Source organism: Entelurus aequoreus, linkage group LG01 (assembly GCF_033978785.1).
Source record: "Entelurus aequoreus isolate RoL-2023_Sb linkage group LG01, RoL_Eaeq_v1.1, whole genome shotgun sequence".
Classification (NCBI taxonomy): domain Eukaryota; kingdom Metazoa; phylum Chordata; class Actinopteri; order Syngnathiformes; family Syngnathidae; genus Entelurus; species Entelurus aequoreus.
Genome location: NC_084731.1, coordinates 64,751,941 through 64,776,048, shown reverse-complemented (window position 1 = coordinate 64,776,048; position 24,108 = coordinate 64,751,941). Strand labels below are relative to the sequence as shown.

Below are 24,108 nucleotides of genomic sequence, written 5' to 3'. Positions count from 1 at the left end.
CTGGACTGCCATATTTTTACTGTAAAATCTTGTTTTTAACGGTGTATTACTGTAAATGAAAAGACGGTACATTTGTTTTTACGGCAGAAAAACTGGCAGCTAAGTTGCCAAAGGGAATAAGCGGTAGAAAATGGATGGATGGATGGATGTTTTTCCACCAACAATATAATGTTGTAAAAAACTATGTCATTTTTGCCAGCTGTTTCCGTAAAAAAAAACAAAAAAACAGTGGTGCTGTTTTTCCATTTACCGTATAATGTTGTAAAAAAAAAAAAAAAAAAAAAGTATATTTTACAGTAAAATGTTGTCAAAAGTAAAAAAACAACAACTGTATAGTTTACAGTAAAATGTTGTAAAAAGTTTAAAAAAAACAACCGGTATGTTTTACAGTAAAATGTTGTACATGTAAAGTTGTTACTGTAAAATGGACAGTCTACTTAAAACAATGTATATAATTAATAATGAAATCCAGAGGAAAATTCATACATTATTCACTGTTACAAGCGGCCCTCTGATGGCAGCCATAACTGTGATGTGGCCCTCAATGAAAACCACTTTGACATCCCTGCTTTAGGAGTTTGTGTCAAAGCATTAGCCGAGTTAACTTTTGGCTAACATGTTTTCTTATATTTTTATGGCAAGTAGTTTCAGACATTGAGGGGTTAAGTCTATGTGCTTCATTGTAAACTGCATGGAAATGAACCACCTGTGTGTTTGAAGGTGTTGGAACTGCTTTCAAGTAATTTAACAGATACAGAGTACTTAAGTCTCATTTTTAATATCTCACTTGAAGGAACATGTTGTGAGTTGTCCAGTGAAAGGTTGTACAAATATGTTCAAGTTAAAATCCTCATGTCTGGGGGAATCAGGCATTTTTGCAGCTACTGGTATTGGTGACAGGGCAGCACGGTTAGCGCTCGTGCCTAACAGTGAGAAAATCCTGGGTTCGATTCCCGGGCTAGGAGTCTGCATGTTCTCCCTGTGACTGCGTGGGTTCTCTCTGGGTACTCCCGTTTCCTCCCACCTCCATTTGTTTTACGGTAAATTGTAAAGTTTTTTTGTGAACAGGTTAACAATGTATATATGTATTTTTCGTAGTCTATAATCTAAGGCTGAAACGACGCGTCAACGTAGTCGACGTCATCGGTTACGTAAATACGTCGACGCCGTTTTTGTGCGTCGACGCGTCGCATATTTACGTCACACTACCATCATGGCGGAGCGCAAAGCAGACGATGCGAGCGGTGCGAGCGAGGGGAAAAATGCACGCCAAAATTCGTCAAAAGTGTGGGAGTATTTCAATAAACGGCCTAATAATGTTGTTGTATGCACACTGTGTCGAGCGGAAATGGCCTATCATAGTAGCACAACGGCTATGAACGAACATTTGAAAAGAAAATACCCGACAGCGTTCTTGCCATCACCATCAACTAGTCAATCGTCCGCGTGAGTATATGTTGTCATCATTACACAAAAACATGAATGTGTCATTTGTATCTGCGTTGTAAATTCATAAACTAAAGCACAGTTTCGCTCTGAGAGGCACGTTTGGCGTGCCTGTTCAGTGCTTACAAAGACGCGCTCCTCTTTAACGCTAACGTTAATTAGTTGTGCAAATACTTTTTACAACATTAACAGTTACATATACTATGTACAAACGAACAATTAACTTTCACTTTAATCATACTATCATCATCATCATCGGTCTTACCTCTCAGTTCCAGCCACATCGACCCCTTCTGAGCGCCTATTTTCAGCTCCTGGGAATATTGTAAACAAGAAAAGAAGCAGCCTCACCCCAGAGCATGTAGACATGCTAACCTTTCTTCATTACAACTGTTAGTCACTCACTGGAATGAGTAGAATTGGTTATTGTGTACTGTGTTGGACTGGATGTTTATTTTGCACATTTTAAAAGCAATACTTAATGTTTACAGTGCTCCAGAATATTTAGATTGGCACTTTTTTGTGCTGGATGTTTATCTTTATTTTTGCACATTTTAGCAAATAAGCAATACTTTTACTTTTGTTGAAATGTTTACACTGTTGTTACAGAATATTTTGTTTTGCACTTTTTTGTATTGGATGTTTATTTTTATTTTTGCACATTTTAAAGCAAAATAAGCAATACTTTTACTTTTGAAATGCTTATACTATTGCAGAATATTAAGATTTGTACTGGATGTTTACTTTTATATTTGCACAATAAAAAGCAAATAGGCTACTTTTTATTTTGTTAAATGTTAAATGTTTTACATTTGTACATTGTTACAGAATATTTTGTCATGTTGTTGTCAATGTTGACTGAGTGGCCATACTTTTTTTTTTGTGTAAATAAAAGCCATGCCTTTTGAAAAAACTGGCCTACATTTATTTTTTTATCTTCATTTTAAATTAAAAAAATAACCGGTAAGAGGAAAAATAATCTATTGATTAATCGAAAAAAATAATCTATAGATTAATCGATAGAACATTAATCGTTAGCTGCAGCCTTACTATAATCGTAAGCAAAAACAATTATCATCGGTAATAAATAACAGATTCAACATCAACATACCATAATGTCTTATATAACCTGACTGTATTTTTTCAAATTTCCTGCAGTGGAAAAGTTTCTACAAAATGGTGTTTGCATGTCAGTCACCCTCAATTATTTTCTCTAACCCCCCCCCACCTAGGAAGAAGAAAACTGTTCTCTGCGACAATTTGTCTATATAATTGTCATAAGTACACTTTGGTATAAAATATTGTATCCTTGAAGGCCTACTGAAACCCACTACTACCGACCACGCAGTCTGATAGTTTATATATCAATGATGAAATCTTAACATTGCAACACGTGCCAATACGGCCGGGTTAACTTATAAAGTGCAATTTTAAATTTCCAGCTAAACTTCCGGTTGAAAACGTCTATGTATGAAGACGTATGCGCGTGACGTCAATCGTTGAAACGGAAGTATTCGGACGCCATTGAATCCAATACAAAAAGCTCTGTTTTCATCTCAAAATTCCACAGTATTCTGGACATCTGTGTTGGTGAATCTTTTGCAATTTGTTTAATGAACAATGAAGACTGCAAAGAAGAAAGTTGTAGGTGGGATCGGTGTATTAGCGGCCGGCTCCAGCAACACAAGCAGGAGGACTTTGACTTGGATAGCAGACGCGCTATCCGACGCTAGCCGCCGACCGCACGGATGATCAGGTGAAGTCCTTCGTCGCACCGTCGATCGCTGGAACGCAGGTGAGCGCGGGTGTTGATGAGCAGATGAGAGCTGGCTGGCGTAGGTGGATAGCTAATGTTTTTAGCATAGCTCTGTGAGGTCCCGTTGCTAAGTTAGCTTCAATGGCGTCGTTAGCAACAGCATTGTTAACCTTCGCCAGCCTGGAAAATATTAACCGTGTATTTACAGGTCCATGGTTTAATAGTGTTGTTGATTTTCTGTCTATCCTTCCAGTCAGGGGCTTATTTCTTCTGTTTCTATATGCAGTTAAGCCCGATGCTATCACGTTAGCTCCGTAGCTAAAGTGTTTCGCCGATGTATTGTCGTGGACATAAAAGTTACTGTGAATGTCCATTTCACGTTCTCGACTCTCATTTTCAAGAGGATATAGCAGGGGTCACCAACGCGGTGCCCGCGGGCACCAGGTCGCCCGTAAGGACCAGATGAGTCGCCCGTGGGCCTGTTCTAAAAAAAATAATAATATATATATATTTTTTTTATTTATTTATTTTTTTTTTTTTAAATTAAATCTACATACAAAAAACACAAGATACACTTTCAATCAGTGCATCAACCCAAACAACCTCCCCCATGCACACTCATCCACACCCACTCACACAAAAGGGGTTATTTCTTTCTGCTACCAATATTCTGGTTCCCACAACATAGACAACACATCTGCAAGGGACACAGTCCCTGAAGCATACATGATTGTATAGGCTACTGGTCCACTAACATGTTCATTAATTACTATTTTTTATGTAATAATTTTTATATTGTTTTACTTTCTTTTTTATCCAAGAAATGTTTTTTTATTTATTTATCTTATTTTATTTTATTTTTTAAAAAAGGGCCTTATCTTCAACAGACCAGGTTGTCAATGAAATTAGATTTGTTTAAAGGGTTTTTTAAACCAGGCCCAGTCCAGATAATGTCCAAGTCGGACTCAGCAACACACACCTTCATTCATGTACACAGAAAAAAATTTGGGAACACAACAGATTGCATATAATTTATAAACAAAATTACATTTTTAAAATAAGCATTTATGTAAAGTCCAGATTATGTCCAGGTCACTCAAATTAGGGAACACAACAACAGATATCATATAATCTATAAACATAATTATACTTTCAAAATAAGCCTTTGAGGACTTCTCATCTTTTTTTTAATGTTTTTTGGCATCATTATCGTTTTCAACAATGTAACTTTCTAAAGTTAGAAAATACTGAATAAATGTTTTAGAGAAAGTAATACTAAGTGAATATCTGTTTTTGGCCTTAAAAATAAACATTTTACCGAGTACTATAATTAAATTGACTAAATCATGATTGTCAATGAACTCTCCTAAAATAACAGAAACCACATTAAGCTTCATAAACAAACCAATCCTTAAACACATGTTTTCAACTTCCACCCAAAACAAAGACACAATATGACAATACCAAAACAAATGCAGGGTGGATTCAGGCTCCTGACAACAAAATCGGCAATCATCTGACTCTGTCATATTCCATAATTTTAACATTTTCCCTGTGGGTAAGAAGTTATAAATAATTTTAATTTGAAAATAACGATTTTGCACATCGATAGTGGTTTTATAGATTAGTTTGAATATAGCATCCCATGGCAACGGGCAGTCAAAAAAGTCCTCCCATTTTCCATTTGTGTTGTATGAGGCAGCCTTCAAAGATTTCTTTATTAAATAAAAATTATATATTTTTCTATTTACTTTAGTTCCTTTTTGCCAACTAGAATTTCTTATTAGAGGTTTACAAACTAATAATTTAGTAGTTCCATAATTAATTATTTGTTTCCATCTTTTCCCAATTACTCCAGTTAGTTGATAAAATGAAAAGCTTGAGCAAGCATCACCATACATAGCTCTAAATTCATCATACTTCATAATTTTACCATTCTCATTGATAATATCATTGACAAAAATGATTCCTCTTTCAAACATATTTTTCCAAAAGAAAGGCTTTCCATCTATTACAATATTAGAGTTCATCCATATTAACTGCTGCAAAATATCGTCTCTTTTTTCTGGCACATAAAATTGAAAACCCCACTATGAGTGGATTGTTTCCTTTATGAACCCCGCCATGTTTCCCAGCAGACTCTCTGGGAGGGGATCACTTGTAAAAAAGGATACCATTTCTTTTGATACAGTACATGTTTTTTGTCCAACAGGACATTTGTGTATCACTCAATGTTTAAATACATCTTTGGAACAATTGATGCTTTTAAAGACAGACACATAGCTTCAAGGTTGAGAAGTTTCAGGCCCCCATATTCATACTCTTTGTACAAAACCTTTATTTTAATCTTTTCTGGTTTGCCGTTCCAGACAAAATCGAAGACCCTCCGCTCATAAATCTTAAAAAAGTTTTGTGATGGAGCTGGTAATGACAAAAACAAATAAATAAATTGAGGAATAATTAACGAGTTGGCAATAGACATTTTACCATACAAGGTTAGGGATTTCCCTTTCCATAATTGCATAATTTTGTCCAGCTTTCTTAGTCGATTATCATAATTTACTGAGCCTAGATCTTCCAGATTTTCTGGGACAACAACATCAAGTATGTTAACTGGTCCATCTGTCCACAAAACAGGCACTTTGCATTCCATTCGAAAGGACGTTCCCTTTAGATTTCCGATCCTTAACATTTTACATTTATCATAATTAAGCTTAAGGCCAGATTGCTGTGAAAATATGTCCAAAAGATTAAGAAGGTTCCGCAAACAATGAGGAAAAAATCTTATCTTTGTGAATCAGCCTTTTCTGACATGAACTTCATCAAGAACAAACACAGAACACGCCTCACTGATGCACATCCGCAAGACTCACTCAGAGTTGCAGTGTCAAGTTACACACCAGAGTACAACACACTAGTTAACAGCATGCAATGCCAGGCTTCCCACTAACTGACAAAGAAACAGATAACAGATTTGGTGTCCAGTTCAAAGTGTGACATGATTTAAAAATTTGAGAGTTTACTTTTGTATTTTACATGAGTTATTATTTGTACAAACATGGTGCAAAGTAATTCATGATTTGTTAAAAAAAGATTAGTGGCTAGCTAGTTAAAATGGGATATTGTGATTTCACAAGACTGTCTTAGAAGTAATAATTTGAAAATGTTCAATTTGAAAAATGTGCACTTAGAGAAAATATAAAAATAAAGTGTTGCATATTGATATTTATCTGTTTCTATATATATTTATTGTGAGAAATCATTAAGATGATCAGTGTTTCCACAAAGATAAATATAATTAATTATTAATAATAACAGAGTTAAAGGTAAATTGAGCAAATTGGCTACTTCTGGCAATTTATTTAAGTGTGTATCTAAGTGGTAGCCCTTCGCATTAATCAGTACCCAAGAAGTAGCCCTTGGTTTCAAAAAGGTTGGTGACCCCTGGGATATAGTATCCGAGGTGGTTTAAAATACAAATCCGTGATCCACAATAGAAAAAGGAGAGAGTGTGGAATCCAATGAGCCAGCTTGTACCTAAGTTATGGTCAGGGCAAAAAAAGATGCGTCCTGCACTGCACTCTAGTCCTTCACTCTGACGTTCCTCATCCACGAATCTTTCATCCTCGCTCAAATTAATGGGGTCGTCGCTTTCTCGGTCTGAATCACTCTCGCTGCATTGAAAACAATGGGGAAATGTGAGGAGCCTTTCAACCTGCGACGTCATGCTACTTCCGGTACAGGCAAGGCTTTTTTATCAGCGACCAAAAGTTGTGAACTTTATCGTCGATGTTCTCTACTAAATCCTTTCAGCAAAAATATGGCACTATCGCGAAATGATCAAGTATGGCACATAGATTGGATCTGCTAACCCCGTTTAAATAAAAAAAATCATTTCAGTAGGCCTTTAATAACATTTAAAAAAAACAACTTATAACACAGACAGGCACCAGTGTATCGTAACATGAAACATATGTTTCACAATGTTATGTCAGACCCACTCGACATCCATTGCTTTCGGTCTCCCCTAGAGGGGGGGGGGGTTACCCACATATGCGGTCCTCTCCAAGGTTTCTCATAGTCATTCACCGACGTCCCACTGGGGTGAGTTTTTCCTTGCCCGTATGTGGGCTCTGTACCGAGGATGTCGTTGTGGCTTGTACAGCCCTTTGAGACACTTGTCATTTAGGGCTATATAAATAAACATTGATTGATTGATTGATTGATACAATCTATTAAAACATATATTTAACAGATACAGAGTACTTAAGTCTCATTTTTAATATCTCACTTGAAGTAAACATGTTGTGAGTTGTCCAGTGAAAGATTGTACAAATACTTTCAAGTTAAAATCCTAATGTCTCAGAAACACAGGGACTTTGCAGATACTAGTATTGTATCTGCAACTAGTATCTGATACTAGTATCAGCCCTTTTAGACACTTGTGATTTTGGGCTGTATAAGTAAACGTTGATTGATTGATTGATTGATAGTATCAATTTTTCAAACAATGTTTACTTATATAGCCCTAAATCACGAGTGTCTCAAAGGGCTGCACAAGCCACAATGACACATCAGGGCAAGAAAAAACTCAACCCAATGGGACAATGAGAAACCTTGGAGGGGACCGCAGATGTGGGGACCACCCCCCTCTAGGGGAGACCGAAAGCAATGGATGTCGAGTGGGTCTGACATAACATTGTGAAACATATGTTTCATGTTACGATACACTGGTGCCTGTCTGTGTTATAAGTTTTTTTTTTTTTAATGTTATTAAAGGCCTACTGAAATGATTTTTTTTATTTAAACGGGGTTAGCAGATCCAATCTATGTGCCATACTTGATCATTTCGCGATAGTGCCATATTTTTGCTGAAAGTATTTAGTAGAGAACATCGACGATAAAGTTCGCAACTTTTGGTCGCTGATAAAAAAGCCTTGCCTGTACCGGAAGTAGCATGACGTCGTGGGGACCTTGTTGTGTCCTTGGGCAAGGCACTTTACCCACCTGCTCCCAGTGCCACCCACACTGGTTTGAATGTAACTTAGATATTGGGTTTCACTATGTAAAGCGGTTTGAGTCACTAGAGAAAAAGCGCTATGTAAATATAATTCACTTCACTTCACTATAGCAGAACTTGGCACAGGAACAACAAATCGTAAATGTTGCATGGAGACAACAAAACAGCCAGTTTGAGTGTGGCTAAAGGCAGGAATAAATAGCTCTCTGATTAGTGTTTGGGACGCTCAAGTGAAAATAATCAGCACCTATGGCAACGAAGAAACACAAACCCAGGGTTGCTGAAACAGAACTATAGGAGTCTTAAACTAAAACAAAACATGATACGGGCAACGGATCATCACAGTTGTTTTGCAAACAGGTTTACAATATATATATATATATATATATATATATATATATATATATATATATATATATATATATATATATATATATATATATATATATATATGTATATATATATATATATATATATATATATATATATATATATATATATATATATATATATATATATATATATATATATATACACACTTCCGTTCAAAAGTTTGGGTCACCCAAACAATTTTGTGGAATAGCCTTCATTTCTAAGAACAAGAATAGACTGTCAAGTTTCAGATGAAAGTTCTCTTTTTCTGGCCATTTTGAGCGTTTAATTGACCCCACAAATGTGATGCTCCAGAAACTCAATCTGCTCAAAGGAAGGTCAGTTTTGTAGCTTCTGTAACGAGCTAAACTGTTTTCAGATGTGTGAACATGATTGCACAAGGGTTTTATAATCATCAATTAGCCTTCTGAGCCAATGAGCAAACACATTGTACCATTAGAACACTGGAGTGATAGTTGCTGGAAATGGGCCTCTATACACCTATGTAGATATTGCACCAAAAACCAGACATTTGCAGCTAGAATAGTCATTTACCACATTAGCAATGTATAGAGTGTATTTCTTTAAAGTTAAGACTAGTTTAAAGTTATCTTCATTGAAAAGTACAGTGCTTTTCCTTCAAAAATAAGGACATTTCAATGTGACCCCAAACTTTTGAACGGTAGTATATATATATATATATATATTCATAGTTATTATCGTAAGGAAAAACAATTATCAACGGTAATAAATAACGGATTCAACGTCAACACACCGTAATGTCCTATACATCGTAACTGTATTTTTACGGTGAATTCCTGGCAACCGCAGCTGCTGGTATTTTACCGTAATTTGTGCAGATTTGTCTTTACGCGTGTCGAATCGTCCTTCACAAATAGTCGTACAACCCAAGTAGATGTACCTAATCAAGTGTCCAGAGTGAGTACATAAAAATGTGTTGACGACTTCAACCTTAAGTTTAAAAGCCCACAAATAATGGCTAGGATGTAAGCATCACACGTACGCCTGCTCCACATGTCTTTTTTCAAATAAGGCATCAAATAAGCTCAGATTTTGGGGCAGAGAAGAAGAAAGTGTTGCTTTGACCCCCACAAGCCACATTTATCCAACTCATTTTGAGGCCTGTATGAAAAAAAGGAAAAATATTCAGATGTTATTTTTCTCGAGCTGGAGTCGTATATGTTCATTTGTTTTTATATTTCTCTCCTCTACCGCACTCGCCTTCCAGTTTCATTTTTAATGAGTCTTTGGATAGCAAGCGGTCCCTTCTGGGTCCTTGTGGTCTCCTCTCTCGCTCGCTCTCGCTCGCTCGCTCTCCCCGAGAGCTCAATATGCAGTAAGTGCAGTGAAAAATGCCACAAAGGAGCACTTTAAAAATGCATGGAACAATCATCCCCCACCTCTGAAAGAAGAGGCCCCTGGCAAGTAAAATATATACTTTAGAAGGTCAGCTTTGATGGAAGCTGCATGGTACCCAACACAATCCATAATGACCAAGATTTATCTGCAAGCCAGTCTTCATTTTGGACTACTTTGAGGCTTGCTGCCATACGCCACACATGTGCAGAAGATGCAAAAGAGGAAGCAAAGAGTGACAATAACATACATACATACATACATACATACATACATACATACATACATATATATATATATATATATATATATATATATATATATATATATATATATATATATATATATATATATATATATATATATATATATATATATATATATATATATATATATATATATATATATATATATATGTATGTATATATATATATATACATACATACATACATATACCACGCTGTTGCAACACGTGGCTTGGCATTGTCTTGCTGAAATAAGCAGGGGCGTCCATGATAATGTTGCTTGGATGGCAACTTATGTTGCCCCAAAAGCTGTATGTACCTTTCAACATTAATGGTGCCTTCACAGATGTGTAAGTTGCCCATGCCTTGGGCACTAATACACCCCCATACCATCACAGATGCTGCTTTTACATTTTGCGCCTAGAACAGTCCAAATGGTTCTTTTCCTCTTTGGTACGGATACACGACGTCCACAATTTCCAAAAACAATTTGATATGTGGACTCGTCAGACCACAGAACACTTTTCCACTTTGCATTAGTCCATCTTAGATGAGCTCGGGCCCAGCGAAGCATTTCTGGGTGTTGTTGATAAATGGCTTTGGCTTTGCATAGTAGAGTTTTAACTTGCACTTACAGATGTAGCGACCAACTGTAGTTACTGACAGTGGTTTTCTTAAGTGATCCTGAGCGCATGTGGTGATATCCTTTACGCACTGATGTCGCTTTTTGATACAGTACCGCCTGAGGGCTTCGAAGGTCACAGGCATTCAATGTTGGTTTTCGGCCTTGCCGCTTACTGAACCTTTTGATGATATTACGGAGCGTAGATGGTGAAATCCCTAAATTCCTTGCAATAGCTGGTTGAGAAATGTTGTTCTTAAACAATTTGCTCAGGCATTTGTTGACAAAGTGGCGACCCTCGCCCCTTCCTTGTTTGTGAATGACTGAGCATTTCATGGAAGCTGCTTTTATACCCAATCATGGCACCCACCTGTTCCCAATTAGCTTGTTCACCTGTGGGATGTTCCATATAAGTGTTTGATGAGCATTCCTTAACTTTCTCAGTCTTTTTTGCTACTCCTGCCTGCTTTTTTGAAACATGTTGCAGGCATCAAATTCCAAATGAGCTAATATTTGAAAAAATAACAAAGTGTGTGACAGTGGAGGTAAAAGACCCGAGTGTGTGACAGTGGAGGTAAAAGACCCGAGTGTGTGACGGTGGAGGTAAAAGACCCGAGTGTGTGACAGTGGAGGTAAAAGACCCGAGTGTGTGACAGTGCAGGTAAAAGACCCGAGTGTGTGAAAGTGCAGGTAAAAGACCAGAGTGTGTTACAGTGGAGGTAAAAGACCTGAGTGTGTGACGGTGCAGGTAAAAGACCCGAGTGTGTGACGGTGGAGGTAAAAGACCCGAGTGTGTGACGGTGGAGGTAAAAGACCCGGTTGTGTGACGGTGGAGGTAAAAGACCCCAGTGTGTGACGGTGGAGGTAAAATACCAGAGTGTGTGACGGTGGAGGTAAAATACCAGAGTGTGTGACGGTGGAGGTAAAAGACCCAAGTGTGTGACAGTGGAGGTCTAAAAGGTGGGTTTTAGTCCTGCTCTTAAAAATATGTAGCCCTGAGGTCCTCCGGCAAGCTGTTCCATAGATGGAAAGATACCGTCCCGTGACTTTGTGTCCTGACTTTTGGAAATATTAGGAGACGAGTGCCCGAGGATCTTAGGGTCCGCGAAGGTTCTGAAAGATAAGAAGGCCCAATTCCACAAAAACATTTATAAACCATAAGAAGAACCTTAAAATTCATACTGAAACACAAGGGGAGCCAATTTTAAAACTGGTGTAATGTGGGCCCGCCTTCTGGTCTTTTGTCAGGACACGTGCCGCTGAATTTTGGAGTCGATGTAAAGGTGATATAATCTTTTTAGCAAGACCGGAGGGCAGGGCGTTACAATATTCTTTACGACTCGGAATAAAAGCTTGCATCAGCGTCTAAATGTCCATTCGAGAGAGAATTGAAACTCGTAATTTCCCCTCGAGGGTTAATAAAGTACTTCCGATTCTGATAATATTTTGGTTTTATTTTTGGTATGTTTTCATAGTAAAATGCATGGCTTGTGCTGGTAATGCGTGTGGAGTGTCTGCAGTGCTGGGAGAGAGAGCTGTCCTTGCCTCGCACTGCGCCGCTGCCACCTCATTACTTCCCGATCTTACAACTTGCATCAAATATTTGACACTGCAGTGGAAAAGGACATTTGTATGCATTACAGCAGACATGCTACATGCTTGCTGAATACAAGTCATGCAGCGTGAACGCACACACACACACACACACACACACACACACACACACACACACACACACACACACACACACACACCCGTTCTTGTATTTGTTACCTTCTTGAGACCTCCCAAAAATGCCTCCCTCTTTAGGACCAGCCTTTCTAGATATATAAAGATGTGTATTTACAACATTAATAATATATACATACTATGCACATATAAAAAAGCTTATTGTGAAAAATGAGTTGGAATTTCACAAGAAAAACTTAGAATTTAGAATACATTTTACTAAACGCAAGTAAAAATTTTACAAGAATAACTGAACATTTGTGCAATATGATGATAAAAGTTGGAATTTTACTCAATAAAAGTCACAATTTTACAAGAAAATCTTAACATTTTGGCAGTTTTATGAAAAGAGTCGTAATTTTACTCGACAAAAGTCACAATTTTGTAAGAAGACTTTAAAATGTTGTCGGTATTATAATAATAATCGGAATTTTAGTCGGCAAAAGTTATGACATAATTCATAACTTTACTCAAAAAATGTCACTATTTTTACAAGAACAACACAAAAGTTGGCAATAGTGTGATAAAAGTCAGAATTTCGTGACAAATGTCACCATTTTGAATTAAAAAGTAATAATTTTACATACATAGGGACGGCGTGGCGAAGTTGGTAAAGTGGCTGTGCCAGCAATCGGAGTGTTGCTGGTTACTGGGGTTCAATTCCCACCTTCTACCTTCCTAGTCACGTCCGTTGTGTCCTTGGGCAAGACACTTCACCCTTTGCCTCTGATGGCTGCTGGTTAGCGCCTTGCATGGCAGCTCCCGCCATCAGTGTGTGAATGTGTGTGTGAATGGGTAAATGTGGAAATACTGTCAAAGCGCTTTGAGTACCTTGAAGGTAGAAAAGCGCTATACAAGTATAACCCATTTATCATTTATTATAATAAAGTAATTTTTACGAGAAAACATTGCAATATTACAGAAACAGAAAGAATATGAGGAATTGTTCCCAATTTTATATGAAAGAAGTAGACACATTGTGAAAAAAAGACTACTTTAGGTAAAAAAAAATAAAAAATATTATTATTATAATTTTTTTATTGTTTTTTAATCTTCATTGTTTACTTTGTTATTTATCTGTTTTTGTCTCTATATACATATTTATTTATTTATTTTTTTTAAATTAATTTTGGCGCATTTCAATTTCTTACGCACACTTGTTATTTCATGTGTTGACCAGAGGGGGAGTACTTTTAAAAGTGACACACAGTCAATTTGAAAATCCCTCCTTTTTAGGACCACCCTCATTTTGACCAGCAGTGGTGCAAATGAGACATTGTCTATTAGATGCAATGTTATTGGAACCATGATTTATGTCATGACTTGTTCACACCTCCTCATATGGAAGATACTTTTCCTCCTTCATGTCTCAAGAAGGGTAGAAATACAAGAACACACACACACACACACGCACACACACACACACACACACACACACACACTTCTCCAGGATGCTCAACACTTGTCAGTGCTAGGAGGCAATGTTCCAGCAGACATTTTAACAGTTCTGAGCGTGCGGGAAGGAAATGTAAATGCCACACATCAGAGATCCGCCAGACACAGACTTGCCGTCCAGGAATGACGGCGGTGAGGAGGCGTGGGGAATTAAAAGAGGGAGACGGTAAAAAAAAAAAAAAAAGTGAGGAAATCAAGAGAAATGAAAGAAATGAGATTCAAGGATATAAAAATAGACTATTCAAGTAGGTGATCTCCACAGATCTTCTTTTTACAAACTAAAGTACTATAAACATACTAAACCTAACTTCTACACGTTTATGCTCACTATGGTTGTACGATATACCGGTACTAGTTAAGTACCACGGTACTTAGCTAATCATTAAAAGGTACTATACCGCCTCTGAAAATACCCTTTGTTTTTTTTGTATCAGGCATGATGGCACATTATGGCATTGCTGGTTTTACGAGCAGAGGAGCATGTTCGGCAGCGCGCACACACAGAGTACTTACAAGCAGACACAGTGTGTAGACAGAAAAGGGAGAATGGATGCATTTTGGTGTAAAAATTAAAGATAAAGGTGAAGTTATAACACTGCAACACCCTCAGGAAGAGGTGCTTTAAGACATGGCTAACTAGCTAGCGGCTAACGTCCATCCGCATGGTTTTAGCTACTTCTAAATCACTAATCCTCGCCTCCATGGTGACAAATAAAGTAAGTTTCTTACAAGTATCATTATCACTGGAGGACAAGGAATAGCTAAACATGCTTCACTACACACCGTAGGAGGATACAATAGCTCACCGGCGTCACAATGTAAACAAATGCCATGGGTGGATCTACACCTGACATCCACTGTAATGATACTAAGTACAGGAGCGTATCTAGTCGATACTACTATGATTACATCGATATTTTTTAGCGTCACAAAATCTTGTTTCGTTTTTTAAAATTCATATTATGTTTATAAAGTCAGGAAATACGTCCCTGGACACATGAGGACTTTGAATATGACCAATGTATGATCCTGTATCTACTTGGTATCGGATCAATACCTAAATGTGTGGTATCATCCAAAACTAATGTAAAGTATCAAACAAGACAAGAATACGTGATTATTACGTTTTAACAATAACATTACATTATTATTACAATTAACAGTAAATGAACAAGTTGATTGATAATTCATTTTTACAGTTTGTCCCTTATAATGTAGACAAAATAGTAGGTAGATACATGACACTATATGTTACTGCATACGTCAGCAGACTAATTAGGAGTCTTTGTTTGTTTACTTACTACTAAAAGACAAGTTGTCTAGTATGTTCACTATTATATTTAAGGACTAAATTAAAATAATAAACATATGTACCCTAAGATTTTTTGTTCAAATGAAGCCAATAATGACATTTTTTGTGGTCCCCTTTACTTAGAAAAGTGTTGGTACCGGTAACAAAATATATTGGGACAATGTAGTGCCGACTGAAAGGTTGTGTTGGTGCCACACGAGGATTAGGCTTAAAGTGGAGAAAGTAATTTCAGTTCCACACAAAAAGTGACAAGCAGAGTTTGACGCAGTAAAGTTGTTGTTTTGTTTTGCACAAAGCAATTAAGCTGCAGGACTGAAATGTTAAAAGGACTGAAACAGACGTCAAGACAAGAAAAGGAGCTGCAAGTGTAGTCAGGCAATACAACAACACTTTGTGGTGTTTTATGGAAGTGATAGATATTGTCTAATATTGATGTGTTGAGATGAAAACATGCACACCAACATACTGCTCTACAAATCTGGCCCGCCATATCATTTTATGTGGCCCTCCACGTCATTTTAGTTGGTACGGTACTTTTTTTTTGTACATTATTTTGTCTGGCTCACCACATTTTTTTGTACATTATTTCAAGTGGCCCGCCACATCATTTTATGTGGCCCGCCACTTCTTTTTTTGTACATTATTTCAAGTGGCCCGCCACATCATTTTAAGTGGCCCACCACATCTGTTTTTGTACATTATTTCAAGTGACCCACCATTTCATTTTACGTGGCCCACCACATATTTTTTAGTACATTATTTCAAGTGGCCCGCCATATCATTTTTTGTGGCCCACCACATCTTTTTTTGTACATGATTTCAAGTGGCCCGCTATGTCATTTTATGTGGCACACCAGATCTTTTTTTATACATTATTTCAAGTGGCCTGCCACATCATTTTATGTGGCCCGCCACATCTTTTTTTGTACATTATTTCAAGAGGCCCGCCACATCATTTTAATTGGCCCGCCACATATTTTTTGGTACATTATTTCAAGTGGCCCGCCACATCTCTTTTTGTACATTATTTCAAGTGACCCGCCACATCTTTTTTTATACATTATTTCAAGTGGCCTGTCGCATCATTTTATGTGGCCCGCCACATCTTTTTTTGTACATTATTTCAAGTAGCCCGCCACATATTTTTTTGTACATTATTTCAAGTGACCCGCCACATATTTTTTTGTACATTATTTCAAGTGGCCCGCCACATCATTTTATGTGGCCCGCCACATCTTTTTTTGTACATTATTTCAAGTGGCCCGCTATGTCATTTTATGTGGCACACCAGATCTTTTTTTGTACATTATTTCAAGTGACCCGCCACATCGTTTTTTATACATTATTTAATGTGGCCCGTCGCATCATTTTATGTGGCCCGCCACATCTTTTTTTGTACATTATTTCAAGTGATAAATAAATGATAAATGGGTTATACTTGTATAGTGCTTTTCTACCTTCAAGGTACTCAAAGCGCTTTGACAGTATTTCCACATTCACCCATTCACACACACATTCACACACTGATGGAGGGAGCTGCCATGCAAGGCGCTACCAGCACCCATCAGGAGCAAGAGTGAAGTGTCTTGCCCAAGGACACAACGGACGTGACTAGGATGGTGGAAGGTGGGGATTGAACCCCAGTAACCAGCAACCCTCCGATTGCTGGCATGGCCACTCTACCAACTTCGCCCGCTATGTCATTTTATGTGGCACACCAGATCTTTTTTTGTACATTATTTCAAGTGACCCGCCACATCTTTTTTTATACATTATTTCAAGTGGCCCGCCACGTCATTTTATGTGGGCCGCCACATCTTTTTTTGTACATTATTTCAAGTGGCCCGCTATGTCATTTTATGTGGCACACCAGATCTTTTTTTGTACATTATTTCAAGAGGCCCACCACATCATTTTATTTGGCCCGCCACATCTTTTTTGGTACATTATTTCATGTGGCCCGCCATATCTTTTTATGTGGCCCACCACATCTTTTTTTGTACATGATTTCATTCGGCCCGCCATATCATTTTATGTGGCACACATCATTTTTTGTACATTATTTCAAGTGACCCGCCACATATTTTTTTGTACATTATTTCAAGTGGCCGCTATGTTATTTTATGTGGCACACCAGATCTTTTTTTATACATTATTTCAAGAGGCCCGCCACATCTTTTTTTGTACATTATGTCAAGTGGCCCGCCATATCATTTATGTGGCCGGCCACATCTGTTTTTGAACATTATTTCAAGTGGCCGGCCACATCTGTTTTTGTACATTATTTCAGGTGGCCCGCCATATCATTTTATGTGGCCCGCCACACCTTTTTGGTACATTATTTCAAGTGGCCCGCCACATCTTTTTTTGTACATTATTTTAAGTGACCCGCCACATCTTTTTTTATACATTATTTCAAGTGGCCCGCCGCATCATTTTATGTGGCCCGCCACATCTTTTTTTGTACATTATTTCAAGTGGCCCGCCACATATTTTTTTGTACATTATTTCAAGTGACCCGCCACATCTTTTTTTATACATTATTTCAAGTGGCCCGCCACATCATTTTATGTGGCCCGCCACATCTTTTTTTGTACATTATTTCAAGTGGCCCGCTATGTCATTTTTTGTGGCCCATCACATCTTTTTTTGTACATGATTTCATATCATTTTATGTGGCACACCAGATCTTTTTTTGTACATTATTTCAAGAGGCCCGCCACATCTTTTTTGGTACATTATTTCAAGTGGCCCGCCATATCATTTTTGTGGCCCACCACATCTTTTTTTGTACATGATTTCATTCGGCCCGCCATATCATTTTATGTGGCCCACATCTTTTTTTGTACATTATTTCAAGTGACCCGCCACATATTTTTTTGTACATTATTTCAAGTGGCCCGCTATGTTATTTTATGTGGCACACCAGATCTTTTTTTGTACATTATTACAAGAGGCCCGCCACATCATTTTATTTGGCCCGCCACATCTTTTTTTTGTACATTATTTCAAGTGGCCCGCCATATCATTTTATGTGCCCCGCCACATCTGTTTTTGTACATTATTTCAAGTGACCCGCCATATCATTTATGTGGCCCACCACATCTTTTTTTGTACATTATTTCAAGTGGCCCACCATATAATTTTATGTGGCACATATCTTTTTTTGTACATTATTTGAAGTGACCCGCCATGTCATTTTATGTGGCCCACCACCTCTTTTTTTGTACATTATTTCAAGTGACCCGCCATATCATTTTATGTGGCTCACCACATCTTTTTTTGTACATTATTTCAAGTGGCCTGCCATATCATTTTATGTGGCCCGCCAAATCTTTTTTTTTACATTATTTCAAGTGGCCCGCCACATCTTTTTTTGTACAGTATTTCCAGTCGCCCACCACATCATTTTATGTGGCCCGCCACATATTTGTTTGTACATTATTTTAATTGGCCAGCCATATAATTTACGTGGCCCGCCACTTCATTTTTTGTACATTATTTCAAGTGGCCCACCACTATCTTTTTTGTACATTATTTTTTAAAGTGGTCCAGCACATTATTTCAAGTGGCTTGCTACATCATTTAATGTGGGCTGGTACTTTATTTATGTGGCCCACCATATCTTTTGTACATTATTTTACATGGCCTGCCACATCTCTTTTTGTACATTATTTAATGTGGTCTGACACATTATTATTTACCTGGCCCACCACATCATTTTTTTTGTACATTATTTTAATTGGTCCAGCACATTATTTCATGTGGCCCCATCATTTTATGTGGGCCAGAATTTTATTTACGTGGCCCTCTACATCTTTTTCTGTACATTTTATGTGGCCTACCAATTTTTGTTGTATATTCTTTCATGTGGTCTGCGACATCATTTTATTTATAAGTTATTCCACGTCTACTGTAGTACTACTAGCAGTGGATTTGTTACCAGAGTTGTACTTATTGTTCCCACAATAGAAGAGTGATAAAAACATCATCCATGCATTTTCTGTACTGCTTATCTTTCCCGTCCCATGTGACCATGACTTAGACAGCTGTCAATCACATGGCTGACAAGTGTTTACGTTCATGCCAAGTCAGTGAGAACCAACGCAGGCACGTGAACATGTGACCTCAGCAGATTCCATCCCAGAACCTTTTCTGGCCAATGCTGTGTGTCTGTAGACTCCTATTTATATTGATATTATATGTATAGGCCGCGCTTAGATCTTTGACACATAGAAGGATGCTTTGTTTACATTGTCCAATCATCTTTTAGAGCTTGTATCATCACTGCTGGGCCATCTTGTCTAATTTTAGACTGATCCCTTCTTCTTGCAGTTTGGATCTTTTTTGATTGATTCCAATAGGATTGGATTGTTGGTTTTTCTCCTCCTTGTCAAGTACAAACAAACTGAATGTGTCCTCACGTGGCAATTCTTTGCAAACTTGAAGCAGATCTGCCATTGATAACATAAAGTGCATCAATCACTTATTTTACACTTTGACAACAGGAACATCTTAACAGCAGCTTCTCTGGCCACTTGAAACTCCCCTCTTGGTGAATAACTCTGTAAAAATATTCAAAACACTTCACTTTTCCCACATTTGACTATGTTTCAACAGGGTTATTCAACTACAGCACAGGTGTCAAAGTCAAACACCTGGAAACAGAGGTGTGGACTCGAGTCACATGACTTGGACTCGAGTCAGACTAGAGTCATGAATTTGATGACTTTAGACTCGACTTGACAAAATGTAAAGAGACTTGCAACTCGACTTAGACTTTAACATCAATGACTTGTGACTTCACTTGGACTTGAGGCTTTTGACTTGACATGACTTGCTACTTTCCCCAAAACCCAAACCTTAAAAAGTTATTTGGGAGCGCTCCGTATCTTTCATTTTATACGTCTGTGTCTATAAGCGTGTGTGCTGCTTGTCAGCGTGTGTGCTGTCAGTACAACAGCCAATCAAATTAAATCTACGTTGTTTTCATCCCACAGCTCTCATCCAATCCAATTGCAGGACAACCACCGAACATGAGTTGTCAAACAATGCGGCAGTGAGAAACAATTATGCCAAAGTTGGTTTCGTTCGGGTATAAAAACTACGACTTGGTCAACAAAAAACGAATTGCTGTATGCAAATCACGCAGTTCGAATATTACAGACGGAGACGCAACAACTTCCAACTTCGTTCGACATTTGAAGTTGCACAAAGAAGGGTAAGTTTTGAATGTAAGATAACGTTTATTGGCTAAGTAACATGACTTTTATTTGCTGTGTAGTTAAATCAGTGAGGCTGTAAACTCACTGCTAACGTTATAACCATAGACATCTTATAAGGGTACGCAGCATTGAGCGCTACTGCCTACTGGCGCAGACGAGACGCGGAGCCGCCATCTTGGAGTGGTGATCCGCTCCACTCAGTGCAATTCATTTGGCAGGAGCAATGAACTGTCAGCAAATTTAATTCATCTTACCTCACTGAATACCACTGATTTTCACGCGTTTTTTTTGTCATACGTGTAGCTATGATAACGGACACATGTTTTGGCGTTTTTATTATTCATAGTTTGCTTAACAGTAATATAATATTCTTATACGCTATAAATGACCAGACGTCCGAGATCAAAACTGGGAAAATAATCCCAGAGAAGGGGGAAAAAAACGGTCAGCTATTTTTAAATTGAAGAAACTATATGATTAGATTATATATACATGCGTATATCCTACATAAACAATGTATGAATACATTAGATATCTATATATTTTAGGGACCTATAGACTGTAACTCTGTTGCTGCAGCAGCAGAGAGTTTATTCTGTCTTGACACTTTGTATTGATATTTTGTATTACATTCTTCCCTTAAATGATAATGTTTACAGTGATTGTTTTATATCTATTTTTTATGTATGTCGCTTTGGATAAAAGCGTCTGCCAAATACTTAAACATATATAAACACCTGAAAGTCTTTATATCAGCTAAAACCACCAATCTGTTTCACTGGACTCAGAATAAAACCAAATGCTGTCTTACCCAACAATGTTAGTATTTGAATATAGTTACTTGAAGACTTATTCCTGGTTACAATTATACTGTTAAGAAAGTATTGGCTTATACTTTGCCTAAAATGAGAATGCATCATAATCAGTGGCGGCTGGTGAATTTTGTTTTAGGTGGGGCTGAAAGTTTGTAAACCAAACCCCTGTAGGGGTGTCATCCTCCCCCAGAAGATTTCTTTGTGATTCTCACATACAAATATTGAAGATCTTTGCTCCTTCTCAACTTTGTGGTAATGTTATTTTCATAAAATACAACCAATAGTATGTTAATGTTTGTTTTTGCAAATGTGTTTATTCTGTAAAGGAATGAGTTAAATGTTTAAAATTGTTTAAACTATTAAAATGACTGGTTAATAGTGCTATTATGAATTGCAATGTCAGCACCATTTTTTTTCCTGCAATTTCAAATGCACTTGTTTTAATAAATAAATACAGCGTTTTAAAAGCATACACAATCTGTGTAAAAATATTAGTCTGTGGTTAAAAGGACTTGAAAGGACTCGAAACTCAAAATGCAGGACTTGGGACTTGACTTGAGACTTTCTAGTCTTGACTTTGGACTTGACTCAGGACTTGCCTGTCTTGACTCGGGACTTGACTCGAGACTTGAGGGCAAAGACTTGAGACTTACTTGTGACTTGCAAAGCAATGACTTGGTCCCACCTCTGCCTGGAAATGATATGTGTCAATAAAGTACTTCATTTTTTCTCACTAAATGTCATTGTTTTTGTAACCCATATGGAAATATAGTGTCACTAATATATTCTCCTATTATTCATTTCTAATCTATGGTGTGCCAAAGTCACTTTGGTCACTTAAAAAATGTTAAACTTGATGTGTCAAAGTCATGTGGTCACTACAGGGTTAAATTAATGATACATGCACGCAGCACGTTATTCACATGTTGGCCAGTAGAGGTCGCATGCACCTTTCTCTTTCCAGACATTCCTTCACTGAACGTCAAAGAGTGAAGGCACGAGTCATATCGTTGTGTTACAAAGACAAGGTTTATAAGTTAAAATACTTGTCACTTCTCAAACCGAGTGTTGGAAAAGCAGCATAGATAGCCTGGTTCCAGTGGGAGCTGGATTGCTGTGTTTTGTGCTGCTGAGAACTTCAGTAAGTGTTACTTTGTGAGTGAGGCCTACTAGCAAGCCTGTTAGCCTAGCCATCCTGTTAGCGCTAAAGAGAGGAGTTTGATAACAAGACACAGAGTTCAAATGTACAATACCAATTGGAGTAATATGATGTCTTGAGAGAATGCCTTGTGACATGTTAGTATGTTGCAGTTGGATAACTTTATTGTATTTTCGTTTTGTGTAAAAGAGAGGTTTATTTAATGTTACTGTGTTCAGCCTTAGCAGTGAGCAGAGGAGCTGCATTCATTCCCATGCTGCTAAAAGCACCCTCGTCATGCTGCTTAAAGGGGAACTGTTGATACATTTAATTTATTAAATTGATACAGTTAAAATGATAACCATTATAATACATGATGACCAAAATGTGATTTTAGTTACATAATAATTTATTTTATTTTGTGATGGTTTAAAAAGTGATAATTCACAGTTCATAATTTAAAGATAAAAGGGTAAAAATCCTTAAATGGATGTAACTAATTTCATTCATTGAAGTCTTAAGTAAGAGGTGAAGCTACTATAGTTTTCATGATTTGATGCTGCTGTTAAAGTCTTACAGACTTATATGGAGTACAGTGTGAACCGACCAGTATTCATATGTCCATAACTAAATGGTTAAAATGAGTAACTGTTTATTGATTTAAAATTGAAGTTAATATGGTACCATATGGAAGAGAACTAAGAGTAAAAAGAGTATTCTAACTGATTACATTCTGTACTGCTATGTGCAGATTGGTTTTTTGTATGATCCTGAAGTCTGGTTCCAAACTGGACTTGAGTTATGATGGCGAGCCAGTCCCAGTGAGTGAGAGTCTGCGGAGAGGGAGCGTTTGGATGTGGTGTGGCCAGCTGCATCGGTCTCCACACTCTGCAGTGACCTATAACTGAACTGAACCACCATCAGAGTCGCAAGTATCGAACCGAATCAGTATGGAATAACGGATTACAATAGAACTAAGGATTCCCAACCAAGGAATATAGACAGTGTTCAATTCATTACTACCCAGGTAGAATTTACTTTTTGAAAGGACAATTTAAAAAGGACATTTCTTCTATTTTGCTACTTTTGAATTTTTGCAACAGAGCTCTAATTTTATTTATTTTTGGGGGTATTTACAATTTATAAAGCACACTGTTCATGTGTTATTGTTTATTATTGTGCAATAAATTTGCCAGCAGTTGTTCTGTGGTCCACTAAGTACGTAACGTCTCATTGCGAGTCTCTCAATTATACAGCCAAGAACCTAGTAATCTTAATTGTTGTACTAACCTGCTATCCTACAGTAGGGGTGCTACATTTTTTTTGGTCATTTTGACAGAAAAAATATATGTACTGCTTGAAATTGCATACCTTTTAAACTTTAATAGTATCCAATATTGCAACAAATATTACAGTATATTATCATACTTTCCAAACAGGTTTTTGTCTAAATAAGAATACTTAACTTTACAGCAAACTACCCATCAAATTAATAAAAATGACAATACATTTTGAATTCATCTTTACAGCATATTACTGTAAATTGAAAAAAACTATTACTGTTTTTTGAGTTGAAATTCTGTCAACTGAGCTGCCA

The 24,108-nt window shown here is 37.3% G+C and overlaps 1 protein-coding gene across 3 annotated transcripts in view; it reads left to right on the top strand.

The window, feature by feature from the left end:
* The window catches only part of vstm2l (V-set and transmembrane domain containing 2 like), a 126,354-nt gene that overhangs the window by 82,287 nt on the left and 19,959 nt on the right, over positions 1-24,108 (top strand). Inside the window, exons 1-2 of one of the 3 annotated variants that reach the window (XM_062056260.1) lie at positions 22,328-22,514; positions 23,263-23,538. The exons of 1 other annotated variant lie outside the window; for it this stretch is intronic. The gene's annotated coding sequence lies outside the window, so the exon portion shown is untranslated. Of the gene's footprint in view, positions 1-22,327; positions 22,515-23,262; positions 23,539-24,108 lie in introns of those variants that run through there. One more of the 3 variants, XM_062056268.1, reaches the window with a different exon arrangement.